Source organism: Anabrus simplex, chromosome 1 (assembly GCF_040414725.1).
Source record: "Anabrus simplex isolate iqAnaSimp1 chromosome 1, ASM4041472v1, whole genome shotgun sequence".
NCBI lineage: Eukaryota > Metazoa > Arthropoda > Insecta > Orthoptera > Tettigoniidae > Anabrus > Anabrus simplex.
The window spans coordinates 1,528,307,456-1,528,328,558 of NC_090265.1; positions in this window are offsets into that span (position 1 = coordinate 1,528,307,456).

Consider the following 21,103-nt stretch of genomic DNA (forward strand, 5'->3'; position numbering starts at 1 on the left):
GCTGGAGAGCATGAAGGTGAACCTAAGTCGTGGTAGGTAGTCAGGTTAATAATAGAGACAGGTGATCCAGTGTCTAATTGGAAATCGACAGATCGATCAGAGAATGAGAGAGGAATGATGATTTTGTGAGAATCCTTTGTGGGAAGAATAAGATTGATCTGATCAACTTCCATGTCTTGGCGGGGCTGTATATGCTTCCGGCGCGCTGCAGTAGTCTTAGCAGGGCGGGGCGAACTTTGACAGACAGTCTGAATGTGTCCAAGTTTATTACATCGTTGACAAGTAGCTTTGAAAAAACGACAGTCACGACGTTCATGATGCTTGAAACAACCTCGGCAGGAAGGCAGGAGTTTCGAGGTGCTTTTAGAATTGGGCTTCCGTGTAGCATTACGAGAGGGAACCTGGCGAGAATGCTTGGTGGAGAGCGCCTTATCCGTACGGTTCACTGTAGCAGAGGACTTGCGGGCCTGAGGCGAGACTTGTGCAACTTCGTGTGGAGAAGCTATGGCTGCGGCAGTCTTGGTAGTAAGCTCATAAACCGTAGCAATACGCTGGACGTCTTCTAAAGAAGGGTTACTGTGCTTGACAGCGTCAAAACGTATTTTGTCTTCAGGAGTATGTAAAATTATCATGTCCCGAATGAGAGAATCAGTGTAGGATGAACCACAACCGTCCTTGGAGCAGATGAACTGGCAGGGTTTAGCTAGACCACGCAATTCAGTTATCCATTCAGTATGTGTCTGATGGGGTTGCTTTCTGCTCTGAAAAAATTTATAGCGAGCAGCCACTATGTGAGGAGCTTTGGCATAGTGTTCCGTGAGACGGGCCAAGAGCTGCGTGAAGGGTACCTCAGATAAGTGTTCTTCTGGACTTAATTTACGTAGTAATTCACACGTAGCATTGCCAACCGAACTAAGAAATAGTGCGCGGCGGCGTTGATCATCTGTGACAGAATGGCAGATGAAATGCTGTTGCAAGCGGGCTAAATAAACTGACCATTCTTCCTTAGCCGGATCAAAAGCAGAGAACGGAGGAATAGCTGATGGCTGTGTAGATACAGAAATAGCTTGAATAGCCTGAATTAATGCTGCCTGTTGTTGTTGCATAAACTGTTGTTGTTGCTGCTGTAAGGCTTGGAAGACCGTAGCAAGTTGTTCCGCAGTAGCCATTGCGAGATGCGTGCAAGAAAGAGGAAGGTAAGCTGTGTGTTAGAACTGGTTGGAGTGTCGTTGTTGTTTAGCACGGCGCCGTAGAGTTGACAACTGGGCCCGTTGGATTGTAGTGTTGGTTTCGTGTGTACCTCGTCGCTATAGAGTTGGCAACTGGGGCCGAAGAATTGTATTTTGGTGCTGTTTTCCTCGTCGCCATAGAGTTGGCGACTGGGGCCGATGAATTGGAGTGTCGCTTTTTTACCTCGTCGCCATAGAGTTGTGTTGTAACCAAGGTTGAAGTTTACAAAACACAACTTTTATTGCTTCACTTTATGATATTTACACAAATAACTGAAATTTATTTTGAAGCAAAAAGGAATATTGAATCTTGAGAAAAGTCTGTCTTTATACAATATGTACAGGTTTGCAGTCTTTATATACACTTCTATCTCGAAAAGATAGTCTTTGTGAATTGACACTTTGATAGTCGAGAACTATCTGGCACACTAACATAAATGTTCATGAGAGTCCTTGTTTGTTGAAGTGCCTGAATTCCTAAAAAGCAAGTTAATTGATTGAAGAAATTCCACCTAGCGAAACTAAGGGAGCTTGCATAAGTTAGGGAATGAAAATGGCTTGTAAAAGAATTACGGAACATAGGCAGCGGAAACAGGTAAGGGAGCGGTGACCAGAGGTGAAACCTCGTACTGCCAGAAATTCAGTCCACCTGGTCGAAGCACATTTTCAAGAGGAGTAGCCTCCGTGCTCGACGTAGGGTGTATTCTGGAGCTGGACACCGGGGCAAGTGGGCAAGTGAGCAGACAGGGAGCTCCTATTTATAGTACACTCGATGGTCAGGCACGCGCACTGAGGGCTGCGCGTCGAAGCTAGCAGAATGATACACAGGCGCGCGTGCAGCTGGCTGGCGGAGCGAGAAGGGAGCGCCGGACATACAACACCATACATTCATCACAGGTTTCTGCGCCAGTTGTTTAATCACTATCACAATATCCAGTTGTACGAGTTACAGTGTAGTTGATAACATTTTAAGGTTGTCTGTACTAATATGAAGAAAGATATGACTCTCTAGGATACATCCTGTTTTAATTGCCAAGAAAGCAAGTTCTCCAGACACAGAAAGTCACCAGTGGTGACAATAAGCGATTCGACACTGTTCATGTCGACCTGATAGGACCTATGCCACAGTCTGAAGGTTTCATATATTGCCTAGCTTTCATTGACAGATTTACTGATTGGATGGAAGTAGTGCCTATAGCAAACATAAGAGCAGAACATTTCACAGTAAGTGGATCACAAGAATTGGTGGTCCTTCCAAAATTGTCTCAGACCAAGGGACACAGTTTCAATATGAACTTTCTCAATCACTAGCAAAATTGTGCGGTTGTAAAGTTAGTCATACTTCCTCTTACCATCTCCAAGGCAATGGGAAAATTGAACGTTTCCATCACACTCTTAAAGCTACTATTGGAGCTCACAGAGTAGATAGGTGGACAGAAGTTATACACACAAATCTCTTAGGAGTAACATGTGTAGTTAAAGGAAGAAACGAACTGTTTTATCACCCAAACGGTTTATGGATCAGCAATTAGACTACCATGTGATTTCTTCTGGTCCACAATCCTCTTAGAACACTAATCTCTTTTGAAGAAGTTGCAGCAACAGGATTAAAACCAGTGAAAACGAGTCTTAAAAGTCGAGACACTACATTTGTGCACAAAGACCTTCAGCATTCTGAACTTGTTTTCTTTGGAGTAAATAGAATTAAGTCATCTCTTGAACCACCATTTCAAGGACCATATAAAGTGACCAACAAAACGGATAAACTATTTTACATTTGCAATTAAGAAGAAAGAGAGAAAAGTTCCCATTGATCTATTGAAGCCTGCGTATACTCCGCCAGATGCTCCAGAAAACAGACTTCCTCCCACACTTCAAGTGTCAGAACCCATAAGTGACGGTTCCACACCAGTGACAGCGAATCATCCAGTGTTCTCTTAGAGAAACTCTACCCGCTCAGGACGGACTGTCAATTTAAAATACAGTAAACATATATCTGGTAACATTAGCGTAACTTTGTTACTGGGGAGGGAGTGATGGAAGGCCGAAGCCTATTGAACGTATGACGTAAACGTCCCGACTACTGCTGGAAAACTGAAGGGAAAAAAAGTCGCGATGTGGAAAGCCGAGTAAGAGTTCACTTTTTAACAGTGAAAAACGTGTCTGAATAGTGATTAAGTTTTATGTATTTGTTATGAGGTGTAAATAAATATATTGTGTAAATGTTAAAAATAATTCATTGTGTGAGCTCCCATATAACCGTACTATTATGAAGCATTATCTCTCATATTAGTAAAGTAGAAACTTCCTTTGAGGACGATTGTTTCGATATTTGGCCCTTACAACAGCAAATATCATCATCATCATCATCATCATCATCATCATCATCAAAACAAATTGCTTTAGATTTTTAAATTGGTAGATTTTAGACATATTATTCAGTGGAAGGAATAACTACCTAGAATGAAACCTTAAATGTGTATGTGGATTGTCTTTGGAATAAACAAACGATGGTCTTTCCGAACTGAAATTGAAGATTCAGGGCAAATAACATCAGCTTTACAGGAGTGACCAGATTGGACAAAACCCGAAACGATATCACCTACCAAAATCAGAGAGTAACAATGTCATTGGAGAAATTTCAGGGAAAGTGGTTGCGACGGTTTTGACTCTGAGAGTGTACTATAGAATGAGAATTACAGTATTAAAATAGAACAATCCCGTATCACATAGAACCCATTAAGTGCGTTGACTTGCCAAGACGACTACCGTCCAGTAGATGACCTGCAGATATTGGAGTGCTACGTGATCAGCGTCACGAATCTTTCATACCATTTGTTTGCTTTCACTTATTATATTGGTCAGCTACTCAGCTGTCACGATGATCGGTGAACATTGCTCCAGCTCAATCCAAAATAAAATCTTTGCACCGGCTAGGAATCAACCCTGGGACCTCAGGGAATGGAGAAACACTCTATCCTTACACCACGGAGCTCGTGCCAGCAATAGTAAAATGAAAAATTAGGTTAAATGTTTTACGAAATGATTTACCATATAAAAATCAAATCCTGATCTGTACAAGATCGAAGAGAGGAATTGTCGGAGGAGAACCGGAATACTGACGCTACAGGAGGAGGAAAGGCTTGGATAAGAGTGGGTGGAAAAACAAGAAAGGAATAAACTATTATTTACCATATTTCGTTTGAAATTAACAACTATATATATCCTGTAGTCGCCGGCCCCACGGTGTAGGGGTAGCGTGTCGGCCTCTTTACCCGGAGGCCCCGGGTTCCATTCCCGGCTAGTACAGGGATTTTTACCTGCATCTGAGGGCTAGTACGAGGTCCACCCATCCTACGTGATTACAATTGAGGAGCTATCTGACGGTGAGATAGCGGCCTCAGTATAGAAAGGCAAAAGTGACGGCCAAGAGGATCCGTCGTGCTGACTACACGACACCTCGTAATCGGTAGGCCTTCGGGCTGAGCAGCGGTCGCTTGGTCGGCCATGGCCCTTCGGGGCTGTTACGTTTTTTTTTTGTTTTTTTTCGGGGGGGGGGCCGAAGCCCGCTCCCCCCGCGTGACCAACGACTCAATCTACATGGCCTCCGACATGCTATTATTTCTAAGAAGAAGAAAGAGATAGCAGGGAAGAGTGGGAAGTGATACAAGGAGTATCTGCCGGTTTCCGAGTCAGACTCGCTACCACGGCAAAGTGTGTGTTGGTTGGATAGTGTTAAGGTATGGTATTGAAGGGTCAGGGAAAAAAACACATAGGCAGAAAGAAGAAAGAGCCTACATGTAAAACCTGACATCTTGTGATAGCACATGCAAGGATGTGGGCTGGAAAAAGACCAGAGGTAGTGTTAGTTAGGAACAGGTAACATGCACAAAACATAAACCAATTCCTCGCCATTCCATCGCCTGGGGATCAGTCCGTCTGGGCACTGCTGGGACTAGCGCGGTCCTTGCCGGCTGCGGAGCCATGCGTCAAGTAAAACTAGGGCCTGTCGCACGACTCCACCTCCTTGGGGTACCTCGTACCCAGTCTCCGATCCCGGAGAATGAGGCCAAGCCCGCCGAGGCGGGGGCCTCCTGGAATGGGGTGGGTCATGGCGCCGGGCCTCCCTCCTCTCTGCCCGCGCCATGACCCTGTAGACTGGGCAACTGCGGTGGGAGGCCGGGTGGCCCCCCGCGCAATTGGCGCACACCGGCGCCTCCTTAAGTGTTGCGCAGGCCGTGTAGTGGTGATCACCACCACAGCGGTTGCACTTCACTTGGAGTCCACAGCTAACTTGACGGTGGCCCCACCTCAGACAGCGAAAACACTGCAAGAGCTGCTGAGGGGGACGTTTGACTCTCACCTGACTGCCGCTACCCACTGAGGTCCTCTCCTGATTGGCTCCTCGGTTGACTGCTGTCCTGGGAGCAGTCCTGGGTTGCGGCTTGGCGGTCCTCTCCTGGTGAGCCAGCGACGCCTTCTGCTTCCTGGTGCGGCGTCGTCTTCTTCTTCTTCTTCCCGGGGGTTGCTTCTCGGCGGGGGAAGAGGCCTCGTCCTGGTGGCCCTCCTCCCGGCCTGGTGACCCCAGGGTAGCTGATGGTTCCGCTGCGTCGCCGTCTTCTTCCTTCTCCTGGCTGGCGGCGGCGGCGTCGGTCGCTGCTAACGCTTGACTGCGTTCCCTGTCCTGTGGGGCGCACATCGAGGTCTGCAGCTCGACAGACGTGCTGTCAGGCTGGGCTTGGACAGCAACCTCAGAACGCCAGGGGGCGTCCTCCTCCACAGAAGTTGCACAGTCGCGACGCCACGGGGCGTCATGCCCCACCTCCGTGGTGGCGTCGCTGGTCGCCGGCTGGGTGACCAGGACTAGGTCGGTATTAACCGCCCTATTCCTTAGCCTCCTCGGCGTCTCCCTGGTCTCCGTCGCGGCCCTGACTGCGCCGGTGTTCATCCCTGGCACTCCGTCCCTCCCTGGTAGACGGATGACCTGGAACAGAGAAGAAAGCTCCCTCTCTGGGTCGCGCATCCGCTCCTGGTCGTGATGCCTGATGATGAGGCTTCCTGGTAGGAAGCTCTCGACGGCCATGGTTGTCGAGATGATCCTGCCTCCTCGGCGAGGGCGCCGCATTCTGTCCAGGACGAGGCCCCGTTCAGAAGTTACAGGGCGCCCCGGCCTGTAGTACACGAGCAGTGCTTCGTGCGCCGGGTCGGTGTAGCCTTCGGAGAAGAAGAAGCCGTTAGGGGGGTCACACCCGTCCCTGTAAGGCTCCGTCTCCACCTCGATCTCCGGGTCCTCCTGTGGCAGCTCCGGCTCGGGTGCCGGGGTCTCCGGCACAGGTTCCAGCGTCTGCGGCTCCGTGTTGCTCTCCGCTGTCGGTGTCATGCCGGTGAAGAGATCTCGGAGCAAGTGCCCGATCGCCACCGCCCGTTCCTGGGTCGTCATCGTATCCGCCTGGTTGTCCATCCTGGTCCTCCTGTAACAAACTCTGAAAGAGAAAGAGCGAGCACTGAGAAGTGCTCAGCTCAGACAATGCTCTTTCGAAGATGTACTAACAAGTACAGTTGCCTGACTAGTACTGGGAAAGTACAGAGCGCCTGGCAAGGAGAGAGAGAGCGAGCGGGAGGAACACGTCCTTCCACTACGGCTGTCGAACTCGTCCTTGGGGGGCTGTTACGCCATGGGGTTTGGTTTATATCCTGTAGCCATCTCAATAATTAGAAATATTACGATGTATCCAACCGATGTTCGGCATAGTCGCTAGTGGTTGGACTACTAGCTGCAGAGAGTGTGTCAGTAAAGATCCCCTTGACCAACCTGAATTACAGTAGTTTCCTCGCGCTGTTGTGCTTCTTAGTTGTGAGTCTAGTCGTCTTACTAACTTCATTGCTGTGTTACAATGCACCGTAGAATACAGGATGCTTCTTGTATGGTTTTTCCGTTTTAACAGACTCATTTAGGCAAAAGATTAACATATATCGTGGAAAATTTCCCCGATTTTAAGGATCTCATCAATCTGCCTGTAAGACAGCGAATGACCAACGAAATTAACTGAGGGGTATAGCGTAGCATACATACATACGTACATTACATAATTAGGCCTATATCTCTTTTAGTCTACTAGCGTCTATGAATATGTAACCGGCCTCTATAATACTCATCTGCTAGGCCTCTTAAATCATTCTCTCCTACAATTTTCCTAGTGGTTTATTTTCTTTTTTTGCTAGTGGCTTAACATCGCACTAACACACTGAAGATTTTCGGTTACGTCAGGAGAGGAAAGCGTATTAGGAAGAAAGCGGACGTGGCCTTAATTAAGCTACAGCCCCAGTATTTGCCCGGTTTGAAACTGAGAAACCACGGGAAACCATCTTCAGGACTGCCGACATTGGGGTTCGAACCCATTAGCTCCCGAATACTGAATACATGCGGCACTTAAGCGACTGCAGCTATCGAGCTCGGTCCCAGTAACCCACCCCCTTCTGCGTACGCCTGTGCTTTATACCTATTTTACTTTGGCCTATATCCTTCATTAACACGAAACGCACAAGGTAAGTGATGCTGCCAAGATGGAATTGAAATATAGTATTTCTAAGAAGGAAAGGGGGTGATCTCATAATTTTGCGATAGTAGATGGTACTGTAGGAATGTATATTGCATTTCTGAAGGTTATCAGTAACAAATAATGTGACAGTGCTACATGTTCCATAAATGTCGTGTGTTCCTCTTTACATCGCATAATGTGTTTCATACTAGGATTGTTTATTACGCCGGTACGCCACAAAAACACAGTGATGTTATCGCATTGCAACACAACTTATTTATCCAGAAGTACAGTTAATCATATCATCTGGCTAAGAACAGCAGCAACATGAGATATAAGCACGTAGCGTTATTTGACTATAATCGATAAAAGCCAGGGAATTCAGATGTTTGATTCACTCGGAATATTTCTTAAAATTAGTCAACAACTGTGTTACAACACAGACTGCTGTTGTCATCTTTAGTTTCGATAATGCAAGTGCAATGTTTTAAAATGTCTGAATATTGTTATAGAATGTGATATGAGGAGAGATAGAAAACTGGAGAGTAGGCGTTATAATTAAAACAAACATTCACTTATAGGAATAGGAATTAAGGATTGCAATAATTTACCAAATAAGATTTTCGATAAATTTGTCCAACGTTCTCTGAGCGACGGCTCTAAATGCATATCAGTGGCGATTGATGATTGATTGATCCTCGAGCCGGCCGTGAATCGAACCCGGAACCCACTGAATCAAACGCCTGTATGCGGACCAATGTGCCAAGGAGCCAGAGAACGACTTTTAAATATTTTATAATAAAACGACTGCCGCCTGCAGATCAACGGTAGGGTGTTCTACACATGATGTCAAGTCCACAGCTTCGATCACGGCCGAGGTAGTCGATTGTTGAAGGGCAGTCAAAAATCTTGCCACTCCATGTCAATGTTGGCACGCTGAAGATCTCCGCTAGAGCATTCAGTGTCAATCGACAGAAATTTTCTCAGCCATATAAACTGCTCAGTAAAATTCCACATTCGTCACTAGATAACGGAACAATCAGAATGTCAAAATTGGTAGACCGGCTGCTTAGATGACACTAACTTAGAAGGTATCTCGGTAGCTGAGGAAAAACGGTTATTATGATTATTATTACTATTATTAGCTGTAGTAGTAGTAGTAGTAGTAGTAGTATATTCAGAACATCTTTCCAAGATCATGGGCTATCACTTGTCAACACTACTTAATTTTTCTTCATTGTTCTTCGATTTAAATGGGTTCGTTAAAATCACTCCTGTCATGCCGACTGAGGTGGTTTATCAATATTTAAAAAATGAGCCTTTTAAAGCCATAAGGCGATCAGGCACAAGGACTGTTAGTTTAAACCTGATTCTTGAGAAACTTAGATCACAGAAGATAAATGGTTCCTCTAGCTACTATCAGTATTCCTTTGACGGCAGTTACAAAGAGCGGTATTCTCCTTGTAATATGGAACTGTAGGAGAGTAGGTCGACTGCAGTTACCTCCCCATAATGAGTACTGAAGCACACGGAGAGATCAATAATCGTTGGAGTCTTGGCTTCCGGTGCGATTGCTATCATGTCGATACGGCGGGTGCTTCCATTAACCATGAACGTTTTCGTATATATGGAAGTAGTTCGACATGTCTGCCGAAGGTAGGAATCAATGAATCATAAACGCATTATAAAACCTACATAATATCATATTTATACTGTAATGTAAATAACATTCTAAGATATATGAACTGTAATAAAATGTTATTAAATACTTATTTCACGTCGTATATCTTGTCACTCCATAATAATAAAATAAAAAATATATTAACACTAATAGACCTAATATACGGAAGTGTTTGGGTGTGCGTGATGTTCACCCAAATCTACGGCACGCAGGGATCTGAAATTTCTAACAGAATTAGATGGAAGAGGGTCCAAATGCATCTCAAAGCTGGGTTTTTAATTTACGCGTTGGTTGGTGAATTATGAATTTAAAACCGGTGGGAAACGTGTGTTGTGAGACGATAATCGAAGGGTTGGTAGGAGAAACAACCCTTGTCATTTTTTTGTCGAAAACGAGTTATCGATGTTAACGGACAGTGTAGGACGTCAGGTATCTCTTTATGCTTATGGTTTCTAGGAAAACAGCCGTTGTCAAAAAATAATTTCAGTGGTTCTGAAAAAGTAACCTATGTCAAGGCCAATTCTGGAAGAACGACCCTTGTCAAATGACATGAGTTGTCACGCCAGCCATTTTACTACCTGTTTGGGGTTCACGATCTCAGTGTAGTGAATATGTAGTAGGTCAGGTAAGGGCTATTCTGCTCGAAGGCAGGTCCGAACCTCCGCAGAGGTGTTCCTGAGCCGGAGTTTACGTGCGGTAGGGTGGCCAGTTCCTTTCCGCTCCTCCATTCCCTTACACACACCCCCCTCCCACCACCAACAGCGCGTGGCAACCCATCCAACTCCTGACCACGCCCAATGTTGCTTCACTTCGGAGATCTTACGGGATCCGGTGTTTCAAATATATGTAGTAGAAAAGGAAAAAACAAGTGTTACAACACTTCTTCTTAATTGCTTTTGCAATAACCACGATAACTTGAAAGAGGATCTTGTACTATTTTCAGATGGCTGCTCAGGGCAGAATAAGAACTATGTTATGGTTTATTTTCTGTACATGCTAATTCACTGTTTCAAATTCTTAAGTCAGTCACCTACATTTTTCTAATGCGAGGTCAATCGTACTTACCAAATGATCAAGATTTCTCAATCATAGAGAAAAGGAAGAGGGAAGTTATAATTGAAACTCCGTCAGAATGGATGAAATAAGCGAACATGTTGGACAAAACCTAGCCATTTACAAGTTGTCAGTGTTGATCAAGATTGCCTTGACGTCAAATATTCTGTTGATAAGTTTTTTCTAAGACTCTCCGAACAGCAATTTAACTAAAGGATGCTAGAATGTTCAGAATAACACAATAACAAGTGTTCTTTGCAGTCAAGATACTTACAATGGGGCTTGGAAGTCATGTGTAATAAGAAACAGGACGAAACTGCCACACGAACTGTCCCTGCAGAGACTCTCCAAAGGACCTCTGAATCCTGGAAAACTTGGAGATTTTTTAAAAATAAAACCTGTATGATGCGTTGAAGACCAGTACTGTAGTATCTTACAAATCACTTGAAACACCTGTTGCAATAGATGCTGAAGTTAATAATGATGAAGTTGATCTGTCAAACAACAGCCTCGATGAAGACGAATGGGTATGGATGACAGGTGAAAAAGGAACTAGAAAACCTGTTTATTGAAAACTTAGGGGTTAAAATAATTATTAATAGAAATACAGAAATGTGTTGCCCTACACGGTCGTTTATGTCCACGTTATTGGTTTGAATTTCTAAAAAAAAAAAAAAAAAAAAAACCTTGTCAACGTGAACGTCCTAAAAACGCACAATAACTTGAATAGTTTGCTTAAATAACTAAATATAATACAAAGAATATATTGATAAAGCATGAAGCTAAGTAAACCTATAATTTCAGTGTTATATCCCTTCAAGAAAATTAAGGTGTAATATTTTTTCGCTCTTCTGAAAAAAGTGTTTGTAATGACAAAGGTTGTTTTTCCTATCCTTTGTGCAGTCACCAGGATTAAAAGCATAGATCCATTGTCGCTAGGCAACGTACATAAGTTACCGTAATAATCTAGGTCAAGGAACCAGTTTAAGTCCATGGCGTAGGAAGCCATTTTCAGTCCCGACACGAGGAGCCATATTCAGTTAGTGATATCCAGACGTTTTTGTCTGTGTGTACGAGCACGATGCCCAGACGAATCCAGGGTACACAGATTTGAAAGTTTTAAGATAAGCGTACTCTAAAGATGAATCTTTATACAGTTAAGGACCTGTTTCTTTAATTATTTGTTTATTACTTTTAATCGTTTTAATTAATTTCTGTTAGTTATTTCAAGCTTAACGACAAAGATTTTAACAATAACATAAGTATTGTTTCTTACGTCCCACTAACTACTTTCGTCGGTTTTCGGAGACGCGAGGTGTCGGAATTTAATCCCGCACGAGATCTTTAACGTGGCAGTAAATCTACCGACATAAGGCTCACGCATTTGGGCACCTTCAAATACCACCGGACTGAGCCAGGATCGAAGTCGCCAAGTTGGGGTCAGAAGGCCAACGCCTCAACCGTCTGAGCCACTCAGTCCGGTGACAGAGCTTTTGAACAACTTGGAGTCGCGTGGAGTACCCTCGAACATCTTGGAGTGAACGATTGTGGGACTGATTATCCTTCTCAGGAATATGAATCATCCTTCCCTCTACAATGGAATACGAATCTCAGTCAAGAAACTAATGATGAATATTATTGAAGCCACCATCATGACTGGACATGTCACGGGCGAAGTAGTAGTCATTCCTCAGATTCAAATCATCCCTTCGGATATACCGTTTCAATTTAGATGTCTACAGTTCCCCGTTTGTTTGAATTTCGCTATGTGCATAGACATTCGCTTAAGTAGGACTTGATTTTCGGAAACGGTGCATCTCCCATTGTCAAGTATACGTGGATTGTTCAAGCAAACACACCATACATATTTGCTCCAAATGGAAGGACACATAATATCGTTTATCCGGAAACTCTATAAGGAAAATCTAGTTTGTTTTTATATTGTTTTAATATTAGTTGTACCACCCATCAACCCGGTAACTTACACACTGAAAGTGGCATTATAATTAAAAATAAAATATTGTATTTTATGCTAAATATATTTTTTATTTTGCTTTTAAAAATGGTTTAAAAACATCTAACGTTTGAATGCAATACACGTGGGAGAAGCCACGGGTCCATGCCAGTTTATAATATAATTTCGTTATCGCAACGGGAAAGTTGTTCACTTTTATAATGACATGTGGCCTCGGGAGACACCTTATCTAGGTCTTACGAGTTGACGCTCTATAGGTGACCTGCGTGTCTGTGAAGATTGAGCTCTACCTGAGGTGAATTCTTATGCTGATGACGGCACAAACACCCACCCCTAAAGCCAGAGGTATTAAGAAATGAACCGTGAATCGAAAAGGTAGCATGAAAACCATTTAGCCATGCAACAGGACTTTTCGCTGTTAACAAGTAGAAACTGAAGAGCATGGCACATGAACACGCAGACAACCCATAATACTGTACATAGAATGCTCTTGAATTCATGAAAGATTTTCTTTATTTTCCAGTTTTCTTTCTCTCTTTGGTATATTTAGGACTTTTTAAAAGACAAAGTTTTGTACCAAGGACCAAGGGGAATGTTTTCATTCCCCTCCCCGAAGGGGAGGGGCGGGCCACCTAGAAGGTTACGCCTTCTCTCTGGCCAGGAGATTTGGTGGGGTTTGGGGATTTGTGATGTTGGGATGATAAAGAAGGAGGAGCTTTGATTTGGGGATTTGGAGATGGGGCCTCTTGGCTAAGGGGTGTAGTTCCCTTCCTTGCTTTTTATTGAGCTTGTATAGGTTTCACTATTAAGATTAAATTGGTTATAATGGCATACAATACAGTTACAATGCAGTTATTAAGTGTTACAATGCAGTTGCTAGTAGTTACTGTTGGGAGGTTGGGAAAAGAAGGTTGAAGATTTGATGGTAGAGGGAAGAGAAGTTTAGTCATGATGTGAGTAGTACCTGGAGAATGTAGGAGCGGTTAGGAAGGTTTGATGGGTGGGATTGCGGGTTGGGAAGCCGGGGGCGGTTGCGGGAAGAAGAAGAAGAAGGGCGGGAGGAGGGTTGCAGGGGAGATCGGGATGCCTCCACACGCTGGTGGCGGCCGAAGAGCTTTATTCCCTACTGTATTAGTCGCTGGACTTCCTCTGTTGACTGGAGCTGGAGTCGCAGCATGAAGGTGGGCCCGGCTTCGTTGTGGATCCTGAAGGCTCGTTTTAGATGGAGTCCGGCGAGGCGCAGTTCTTGGCTGATGAGATTTATTGGGATCCCTGGATTTACTCCCCTCACGACGCAGCTGGGGTTGCATGCCTGTGGTGGTGTTGTTATTCTGGTGGATTCGGGCGCTGGTGGTGTTATTGGTCTTCCTGGTTCAGTTGAAGATTCTTCCGTGGTGAGTGGCCGGGCTGCTGGGTTTGGTGAGCTGGTTGGAGACGTGGACATCATGATTTGGGAGGGGTGGGTCGTAACTATGGTGGTTGTGGGAGTATTGGGTGACGTGAGAGTTGGATACGAAGCGATAGTAGTGGTTATGGTAGTAGTAGGGGTAGTGGATATATAGGACGGCTGCTGAGGTGGTGGAGTGTGGGGAGGTGGCTGGGTGCACGGTTTCGGTGACTGTGGTGGTGGAGTGTATCCAGGCGGCCGGGTTCCCGGTTTCGGTTCAAAGACGTTTTCCAGGTGTTTTGGGCAAGGTTCCACGATGACCGGCCGTCCATAGATGAAGATTACGAATCTCAGCGCCTGCTGAACATCGTGTGCCGTGGCCAGTTGAATCAGGACATTCTCTGTCGGGATACGGTTTTCTAATAACCTGGATGCATTTGTTGCAGGTACTCCGCTGTTTTGGAGCGCACGGAGAATTCCTCCGTCCGTGAGGGAGATGTCTACGCCTTTGATGATGCAATTGCGCATTTTGGGGAGGCCGACTTTCTGTTTGGTGTCAGGCCTATTTAAGCTGGTTAGCACGGCAAGGTACGAAGTTAAAGATGTGGCGTTCCCCTGCCGTAATAAAAATAGGCGTGGATGGCTTTCCGAATTGGAACAGAGAGTGTGTCTTGGACATTTAACGATGTAGTCAGAGCTGAAGAATGACGAGACATACAAAAATGCAATGTGTTCAGTTGCCATTTTGTATCTAGAAGCTGCCAAGATGTATCAATACCATCAACTGTTCTTTTATTTCTTTATATTTTGATAATTAAGTCCCTTTTTTTGCGACGTTTTCCGTCTCATCATGCCTTTAAGTGTGTGCACAAAGGTGAGGAAGTAATCGCTACTTTTAACAGCATCAAGGAACATTTCTATTTAACTAACGTGATTTACTTTTTTTTTAATACCATAGGCGATTTCTCTTCTTGATTCTCTTTTAGAGCCAGATACAGGAGAAGGAGAAGAAGAAGAAAAAGACATTGCTCTTGAGTTGTTTTATATGGTGCTTCATTTAGTTAATTAACATTAGCTTACTTTATAGCAGAGACGGAAGGCAAGGTTAACATTAATTAGAACACACGTAAGCTGCAAAACGCGTTTCATAATATGTAACACGACTTTGCGACAAGGTAGCACAGACGCTGTGGCAATTACAAGACATTTTTGAGAGACTTTCTTAATTAGCGACAGACTTGCACCTCTTACTCTGTCCCTTTTCGAAGAGTTTGACTTAAGATCCTGAAATTAGGGATATACTTTAAGAGTCACTGGATTATATGAGAAAGGGAAGACATACCCATTCGTAGTTGAGTCACTGACGGTAGAATTTTACTGCTGATGGTGATTGATATGTTAAGCGACGAAACTAATAATAATAATTTTATTTGTTTTACGTCCCACTAACTACTCTTGTACGGTTTTCGGAGACGCCGAGGTGCCGGAATTTAGTCCCACAGGAAGTTATTTTACGTGCCAGTAAATCTACCGACACGAGGCTGACGTATTTGAGCACCTTCAAATACCACCGGACTGAGCCAGGATCGAACCTGCCAAGTTGGGGTCAGAAGACCAGCGCCTTAACCGTCTGAGCCACTCAGCCCGGAAAGCGACGAAACTAGCAATTATCCACCCTCCATAGCATTTTCTTGAAGAATAAGAGGAAGTTCAAACACATTAACATATTAAAGGAAGAAAAGGGTATGACAAACGGGAAAATGAAAGTTTCGCAAATTATTCACAGCCAAGTAGAAAGAAGAACAGGAAGAGAAAAGTAACTTTTTAAACATAACCATGCTTTGTCCGTGACTGGGAATTAATTCGTTATGAAACAATGAAGTCTGTTATTATTAACCACTATTGGTTATCAAGTTGTATTCCACCACGCGTTTCAGAGTTATTCTCTATCGCCAGGTGGTGAAATGGTGACATTCCATTCTTACTTTGTTTGATACAAAATTATTTTCAAATAATATTATTTCATGGAGGAGTAGGGCCTACATTCATTATGCATTTATATAGGGTCAACAATAAGTGTGTGCCGTCTCAAAAAATATACAGTTGCTGCTAAAGCTTAATATTATTTTTAAATATTGATTTTCAATTTTATCATTGAGTATGTGTTGAGGGTCCATTAATTGATCTCTACATATTTCTAGAGTTTCTAAATTGTTCAATTTTATCCCTTTTTTATGTGACACGGTGAGAGAATTGTGTATATTTGATACTTCATTACCTGTGTCATGTAGATGTGAAGCAACTGCTGATTTTTCATGTTTATTTAGCCGAAGTACCACCAGGTGTTCTTGAAATCGGATGTCAAAACCTCTTCCAGTTTGTCCAATGTAATAACATCCACAGTTTTCATAGGTGATTTTACATAAATCAGTCTGTTTTAATTTATCTGGGTTGTTGACCAGGTTATTCATAGATATTGTGCTTCTTGAAGGCTCTGGCTATTTGGTACGATGCTTTTATAATGAATGGTATTGTGTGATATTGCATTGCATGTTCTTGGTATTTATTTTCTCGTATGGTTTATTCTACTGTTTGGATGTTTCTAAGCATTTTATGTGTTATATCCGGATTTTATCCGTTTTGTACCCATTTGCTTTACGAATTCTTTTACGAGTTTCTTTTATTCCACATTCTTCAGGTAAGGGCAGTTTTAATGCTCCATGAAGCAAACCTTTAAATGTTGCCATTTTTTGTGAGGTTGGATGGCATGGGAAGTTATGTATGATTATACTTGTTGCTGTTGCTTTTCTGTAAATGTTGAAATTGTGTCACTCGAGCGCGATTTTAATGGTGCTGTCTAGGAAGTTAATTGATCTGCTGATTTCATGTTCTGCTGTGAAGCTTATATTGCAATGTAAGTTGTTGAATAGGAGGCACAGTTATTCTAGTTCTTATTTACTAACTTTGAAGATGATTACTTTCTCATCCTCCTATCTGTGATAGTACATGATTTTATTTATTAGTGGGTGACCGGAAGTAAATAATTTGTCCTCTAGGTCATTGTTGAAACTGCCTGTCAGGTACCCTGACCAGTGAGATTCCATAACTAAACCATCTTGCTGCTGATAGATTTTATTTTCAAATATAAAAAAAAAATATGACAGAACAATTTCAAGAGATCCATGAATTCTGAAATTTCTGGTTGCGACATATTTTTGTAGTTACGGAAGTTGCTGTTTATAATTTGATGGGTTTTATTGAGACATTGGTGTAAAGATTGACAACGTCCAAGGAGGCCAGTTTTGCACATCTGGGGAAATTAATATCTGGTACAGCTGGAGTACATTCAATATTTGTAATTGTTCTCATATTTTCCAGTGTATAGGATATGTTCAAGGTGTGTAACAGCATTTTGTTTTATTTATTAGCTGAGCTATTCCTGGAGTTTACAGTTGGTCTGAAAGGGTTCACAAATGTAAAACTTTTGGGTTGAGATCGCATTAAATTCAGTAGTAACTGTATATTTTTGAGACGACACACAACTATAACCTACGCAACATAGATATAATAAGTTCATAGTACACATATCCCCTACTCTTCAATGAAATATTGCTCTTGGAAAACATTTTTGTGTCAAGTAGAATAACAGTTGAATGTCACCCATTTCATCACCTGACGATAGAGTACAAGCTCTGAAACGCGTTGTGGGATACAACTTAATAAACATTGTGATTGGTAGAGGTATTGTTTATTTCATAACGAGAAAAGTGACTATTTAGTATTGACGACCGCATTGTAATTAAAATAAATGTTCCGTTCCCACTAGTGACCGGTTGGGCATATTTGTTCTGTACTAAAGATATACTAGGCATGTAATATATGCACTCAACACGGCCTAATAAACTCACAGTGTATTTTAAGTACAACGCGGACGTGAAGATCACTTGAATAGGTCCACAGCAGGCGACAGGCGCGTACTCTGCAGTTATGCTGACAATAGTAACAAACCTGTAACTCAGATCCTTTCCAACAGAACAAATACGGTGCCTTCAATTATTCTCTCCGCAGAGCAATGATAGCCTGGTTGGCCACTTTCTCTGTCTTCCTCCTGCACGCTTCTACTCTTCTAGTGCCTGCTTGACAGCTGTCTCTGTTCCGGTAGAGCAGTCCCTCACGCTACCTGCTAGGATTTATAATGCTGCCGCACTGTATTTTTAAATCAGTACATTTTGTTGCCTTGTGCATACATGCCAACTATTGAAGACCGTAGCTTTATCTTAGTGAAATACGTGTTTCGAGAATGGAACAAATGCAGCGAAATTGTTAAAGATTTTTTTTTAGGATGTTTTAAAATACCCCATTGCCTTATCGAGATACGGTACGCGATTTGATAACATTTCTAGAAACTCGAACTTTAATTTTATGTACCACGGCCTGGAACACATCGTCCTTCTGTATGTTTTTTTTCTTTTTTCTTTTTGCTTTTTGCTTTTTGCTTTACGTCGCTTCGACACAGATAGGTCTTATGGCGACGATGGGATGGGAAAGGCCTCGGAATTGGAAGGAAGCGGCCGTGGCTTTAATTAAGGTACAGCCCCGGCATTTGCCTGGTGTGAAAATGGGAAACCACGGAAAACCATCTTTAGGGCTGCCGACAGTGGGGCTCGAACCGACTATCTCCCGATTACTGGATACTGGCCGCACTTAAGCGACTGCAGCTATCGAACTCGGTCCTTCTGTATGTAATATCTCTTCGGCAAGTACTATGTACTTAACATGACCGATTAAGCTGAAAGTTTATTTGAAGAACTAACAAAGAGAGAATTAAGAGGCGAGAAGGAAGAGACGATTCTGAGACGAAAGAAATGAAAATGTGACCGCCCTCTGGATTCGAACCCGAAGTCCTCGCTCTTTAAACGGGTGAGTTAACCATTTACGCTAGGACGGCCAAGACACTCAGCTGTTTGATACTGAAATGGCCCTCCGTTTTCCTTGCAATGTAGGTACTGTGATAAAAACCCTCTTTTAGACATAATCCGATGTATCCAAATTCTGCTTAAACTTTTCTCCTTTAAGCTGTTCTATCTATTGGTCTTAGAGATGTAGATGTTCTTTGTCTAATCTGCTTCATAGCGACGAAAAGTAAGCTCTCTGATCATCATAAATTCCAGAACAAAATTCACCGTTATATGGTGACCTCCGGTTGGAACGGATGCACAAATAATAGTTTTAACAACGTAAAACCAGAAGTAAACCCCCAAAAATGTGTGACCAGGATGATACAAAACTGTTAACCGACGACCGACCTTAAACTGTTTTATATCATCGTTGGGCGGGCAGCCTCAGTGTTGACCCGGAATACAATTGCAGCAGATAATCCATACAGCCAGTACCACTATGGGGATCAGGTCAGACGAAATCACACACTCCCCAGCAACAAACAAAAATTTATCAATTAATATGCTAATTCATTTTAGACCCATACATAAATTGCAATAATTTATTGCCAGCCACTGAATTCAACGCTGTTTTTTCTCTCTCCGTACTTCTTTGATGTTTGCCATACTAAGTATGAATGAACGGCCACACACACACACGTTGATGACGGGCCGTGACCCCTCTATCTTTCCTTCCAGCTCGTCGTCTGCTGAAGAGAGGTTATAAAACATTTTTTAAAGGTTTTAACTCACACAGAATTATTCGGTTGAATTGCGGAAATAAAATAGGATATAAAACTTGAATTACTGGGAATAAAATCACGTATATAAAAATGGAATTGCGAGAAGTTCTTTTCCGTCACTGTTACGACTTCCTCGCCTACGTTATATGACAGGTTAAGTGATCGTGTCTCTCTCGACAAGATAAAATGAGCGGATAGGTTCACTACGAAACGAAGGTGATCTCGCCGCACATCTGAACAGTTAATGAGAGGAATAATGTATGGTTTAGACACACCAATTACTTCCTAAAAGGACACTAGAAATTACCTCTTGTAAGGACCATCTTCGTATATATATATTTTATTTATCCATCTATCTGTCATCATAAATAAAATTATAATTTTGTTTGTACACTTCAATTTTTTTGCCTCATACTTCGTAATTAGGTATACGAAAGTACAAAACAGCTTCAGTTCATTCTTTTGTCTGTATTTGACATGTGCTCTAGCCTGTATAGGGCCTATTATTTATTGTTAACATTGATACTTCCACGGCCCGTGCTTGTAGACTATTTAGTTAGTACATAGTGGTATAGCGGTATTAAGGGAGCGAAAACATGAAATTTAATAGTTTTCCGTTAATATTAGGTCTACTTTTTAAAGGTTCAATCAAAGGTTCCACCTTTACTAAACTAACAAGTATTGTTTAATCAGGGTGACATTAACAAGTGTCGGGGCATATTTCGTCCTTCTTTTTAGACATCATCAGCCGAAAATACTTGTAAGATAAGTATAATAGACGTGGTCACAAGTACATATTAAAATACGATTCGGGTTACTGAATACGTCAAGTTAAAATCCATTATAATAATCGAAGAATGTCCTTAAAATGCTGGAGCTCAATTGCTTTTTTTATTCTGTAGAAATGAAGATAAAATTGAACACACGTAATAGTTCCATTAAAAGTTCGATGATCGAGTTCTTCTTATGTTGGCGTAATGATGTGTTGTTAATAATTCTTAGTTAAGATGTTATGAGACAGGTGGAGTATATGACTATAAGCGCACACAAGGAAAAATGTTCTAGGAATATTCAAATACGGCGTAACCTTTCTCTTTGTGTGCACTTACAGTCAAATATTCCGCCTGCCTCATAAACACTTAACTAAGAACGCATCATCGCGCCAACATATGAAGAGCTCTATCATCGAACTTTTAATGGAACTATTACGTGTGATCAACAATGTTATCTTCATTTCAATAGAACAAAAAAAGCAGTTGGACTCCAGCATTTTAACACGATTCTTCGAATTTTATCATGTATTTTAACTTAACGTATTCGGTAATCGGAATCGTATTTTAATGTGCATTTGTGACCTTGTCTATTTTACTTATCTTACAAGTATTTCCGGCTGATGATGTTCCAAAAAGAAGGACAAAACATGTCTTGACACTTGTTAATGTCACCCTAATTAAACAAAATTTTTAGTAATGCAAAGGTGGAACCTTTGATTGTACCTTTAGTTTTCAACAATCGACAATACGGGCTTTGCAATGAAATTCATTTTATGCAATAACAAT